A 4796-nucleotide genomic window follows, 5' to 3' on the forward strand; every position below is an offset into this window, starting at 1 on the left:
AATATATATCTAAATCTTAGGTCGGAAAACCTAAATGTTTCTCGAGGGAGGGGGTGCAGAGGCGTCATGATCCCCGCAAAAATTACTTCCGAGCCTCAGGATTTGCAGAATTACCTCCAGGCCCCGCAAAACTGGTCTCCCAGCCTCCGTGACGTCACCAAGCCTCCCGTCATTCTGTCTCCACGCACCGCATTTCGGTCTCCGCATGTTGTTTTTATTTTTTGTTTAAATTTATTAAGCTTAACCAAACAAATAACAAAATATCTCTTCATAGTAGGACTCCGTCATAGTTTAAAGAACTGTTTAATCAACAATTTTGACATGTTAATTCATTCAATTGTTCTGGAGTTGTTTTTCTGTAAAAGTTTACATTAAGATATGAGTAAGACAACCTTAAACAACTTATCTAATATTTTTGAGGGCATCATGATTTGAAGATTTTATTAACTCTCTATTCCATAGCATTACATTTTATCATAAAAATGCACATTAATCCTAGAAACCAGAAGTTGTCCTAAGGATGTCATGAGGACGTCAATAATTACCAGTGGGACGTCCAGCAACGTCGTATTTTAGGTGTTGCGGACTTGTTGAGGACGTTTAACGCAAGGATTCTTACGTCCTCACAACCTAATTTTTGAGTGTCGAAATGACGTCACTTTGGACATCCAAATGACCAAACTTTTGACTTCCAAATGACCAAACTTTTGACGTCCAAATGACCAAACTTTTGACGTCCAAATGACCAAACAGTCATTTATTTATCCTATTTATTAGCCACTGAATGGAGCCTAATTTATTCTATAGCACTGCTACGAGTTTTTGCGCACCCCCCCCCATCTCTGTATATCAATTTTTTCAGTCAAATAAATGAATTCTCTCGCTAAAAAAAAAAACTATTTAGAACTAAATTTAACTTATTAAAATAACAAGATATGACACGAAGCTGCCCTAACCTGTTAGTAGCATGTAATAGATATTTAGATTATTTAATTCTTTGTTTCAATTTTTGAAAAAATAGTTCTTCAATATTTCCTAAAGCATGCGATAAAATCACAAATACAAGGATTTCACAAAAACTACCGTGTTTTGTAAATTGCCGCTGATATTGTTTGATTTTTATAAGAGACCCATCTAAAATAATATAAAATTTTTCTATCTTAAAATATACAAAACTGCAATAGTTCTTCACAATTTAAGGAATTTGTGAAATTTAGAAAAACAAAATACAATGCCTTTGATCTCAATTAAAATTAACTTTTTAATACAAAATGTTAATGTATCATTCTGAACTATTTCATCATATGTTGAGAATTTTTTAAAAAAAAAGGTTCTTGGTGGAAAAAAAAGCCAAATATTTTTTTATCAGGGCCAAAATGTGGGGCGTGAAGATAGAATGACGGGAGGCTTGGTGACGTCACGGAGGCTGGAAGACCAGTTTTGCGGGGCCTGGAGGTAATTCTGAAAATCCGGAGGCTGGGAGGTCAGTTTTGCGGGGATCATGGCGCCTCTGCACCCCCTCCCTCATTTCTCAAAGGATGTCAAACGGACCTAAAGCTTTTTTTCAACCAAACCGATCTAAATGATGTGCAAACTACTCGATATTTAGGTCAGAAAACCTTTAGGTTAGAATCATCTAGGATGGTTTATACGGCATCAAATATGATGAAGATTGAATTTCTTCTGATGTTTTGAAAAAGTCTTGAAATGGTATATATTATATGATTTTAAACGGCTGAGCCGATTGAGCCAAAATACTAACTGCAGGGAACATACTGCACATTTTGCACCTCGAGTCCAAATTGATCCCTGCAGGAAGTTGTGGATTTCTTCTATTTAGGTATTCGTATTTTTAGCTATATTTACGTAAAATTTATATGCTCAATTTTTTGGTAAAGAACTCGCGTATATTTTTATGCGTTTATATCCTATCAATTGCACGGTTTTTAAAAGTGCTTTAGGTTTTCCAGAAACGTATTTTTACGAATAATTGCGTATGCTTTTGGCAAAGTATTTTTTTTAGAGTTTAAAATTTTTTGATGCAAATATCTATATTTTCGTATATTTCGGTTTTCCTAGAGAGCGATTTTTGGACCCCCCCTCCAGGCCCCCTCAACCCCCCCTCCTATCATTTTTGTACATAGATCTTACAGAATTAGTGTCTCAACTTAACCTAACCCGTGGCCGCAGCGCTCGGCCCCCTAGCCCATTCTAGCCGCAGCGCTCGGCCCCCTAGCCCATCCTAGCCGCAGCGCTCGGCCCAGAAAGTGTCTTAACCTAACCTAACCCTAAATAATACTAAATAAATACTAATTTGGTCATGTACAAAATTGATAGGAGGGGGGGGGGAGGGGGTTCAATAGGACAGACCCTATATTTCAAACCAGGCAATTTTTCTAAGCTTTTATAGGAATTATTATTTTACGTATTTTTGCGTATTTTTCGGGTTTTTTCTTTAAAAGTTTTTTTTTAATTTGAGGTAAACTTAAAAATACTCATATTTTCGTAAATTCCATACGTCAAATGATTTTTCTAAGTGTTTGTAGGTTTTAATTCTACGTATTTTTACGTATTTTTTCTTCACTTGAAAAATTGGTATTTTTTTAGAGTTTACAAGTTTGCTACGAAACTTAAAATATGTATATTTTTGTAAATTTTGTACCTAGTATTTTTTTTTAAGTTTTTGGGTTTTTTTAAAAAAAAATTTACTTTTTTGTTTGCTTTTTATTTGCTTAAAAAATTGTATTTTCTTAGAGTTGAAACGTTTAATGCAAATCTAAAAATGCGTATACTTTTGTAAATTTTATGCCAACTAATTTTCAAGTGTCAATATATTTACGAAACGAAAAGGCATTTTTTAGTTATTTAAAAATATTTTATGATTTTTGAAGAGAATTGTTATGTAAGAAATTAAGTGAAAACATTTAGGTAAATACAATATTTAAAAATTTCTATAATTGATGTTTTCATTGGAATCAATAATAAATTCTCGATTTTTTGATAAATAGAATTATTCTACGTTGACATGGTATAATAGGTATAATAATAGTGTAAATATATGAAGTATAACAGATAATGAATACATAATTGTTGAAGATACAGTCTAAATGCATATATGAATGTTGATTTAGATAGATACAGATAAAGGAATGATGATGGTGTGAATTTGTGTATAGAATATTGGATTGGATTTTTAAAAAAAATTTGAATTAGCTGTATAGATATGAAGGAACAATGTGCATGCAACATTATAGTTAACTTCTTAACATTTTGGTTTTAGAACAATTGAATGATGAAAATGCCTTAAAAAATTCTTATTTTATGTTATGGTAAAACCTATAAATTCCAAAAAATTAAGAAATATTGAATTTTTTCAAACCTAAATCTATGTGTAGTTAAAAACCAAAAAAAATCCTGATTCATTCGACCTTTTACGTTTTTTACATACGCATTTTTACGTTTGTCATATACGTGTTTTTATGGATACGTATTATTACCATGGAAATGCTTAGGAAAAAACGTATGTCATACGTCGTATGGAAAATACGTATTTTTACTTTTTCCAACTCTAAAAATATGTATATATATATTTTTAGGGAAGGTCTATAATCGAAAGAATTATATAAAATACCATAAAATGACAAATTGTCAATTGTCAAGAAAATAAAAATAAAAAACATGCGGGGCCTCTCTACAGGTGGGGGGGGGGGGGGGGAAGCTATGGAAACTCCTCACCAAGGAAATGTCTTAAAAACCGCTTTTGAGTATTATCCGTTTTATTTTAGGAAATCCCTCAAAACTGGAAAATGGTGAGGGATTTCCGAATATTTGTAGTTGAAAACTTGTCTTTCTTGCTTTGTTAAACGGAGTGCCGTAAATTTGACATTCACTGTACATTATATTTTTCAGAGACTGCTGCATCTTTACAACCTTTTTCTGGAGACCACTTTATTTTGTATTTGTTATCTGCGGTAAACACTAATTTTATATCAATGCAATGAAGACGACTTTTCTGGTTAAGTTTTGATTTATAACAAGTTATTTAAAAGTTTCTCTCTGATTCCATGTTAATGGTAAAAATCAAAATTGGAATCGAATGTTGTCATCATTGTATTAAAATGTATGACAACGATTCAAAAATTTTGAAAAATAATTGTATTTTAATTTTACACATGCAAATTTTACACAGCTGATATAAAAGACTTTTTGTGTTTTAAATAGAGTTTTCAAAAATACAGAAAAGCTTGAAAAAAAGTGGAAACACCTCAACTAAATACAGTTTCAAAAATACGGAAACACCTCAAAAATTTTGTGAAAACTCCTAAAATATTTTGCGGAAACTGCACCTAAAAAAAGGAAATACCTCAACTAGTAGAGTTTTTAAAAATACGGAAACGCGTCAAATGTTTTGCGAAAACACCTCTTAAAAGCGGAAGCACCTTAACTAAATAGAGTTTTTAAAAATTCGCAAACACCTCAAAAATTTTGCGGAAATGCCTCAAAAAAAAAAAAACTGGAAACACCTCAACTAAGTAGAGTTTTAAAAAATACTGAAACGCCTAAAATATTTTAATATACGGAGTCAGAAACACCTTAAACATTTTGCGGAAACTCCTTAAAAATATTGGGAAATCCCTTAAAAAATATTTGTAAGCTAAAAAGCGGACACGCCTCAAACATTTTTGGAAAAGAGGATACAGAATTCGCGGAAACAACTAAAAAAATCTACTTTTGAGGTGTTTCCGCTTTTTTCCTGGACATATCCATTCCGATTTCCTATTAAAATCATTATCTTA

The sequence above is a fragment of the Eurytemora carolleeae genome, unplaced genomic scaffold (assembly GCF_000591075.1).
Source record: "Eurytemora carolleeae unplaced genomic scaffold, Eaff_2.0 scaffold486, whole genome shotgun sequence".
Taxonomy (NCBI): Eukaryota; Metazoa; Arthropoda; class Copepoda; order Calanoida; family Temoridae; genus Eurytemora; species Eurytemora carolleeae.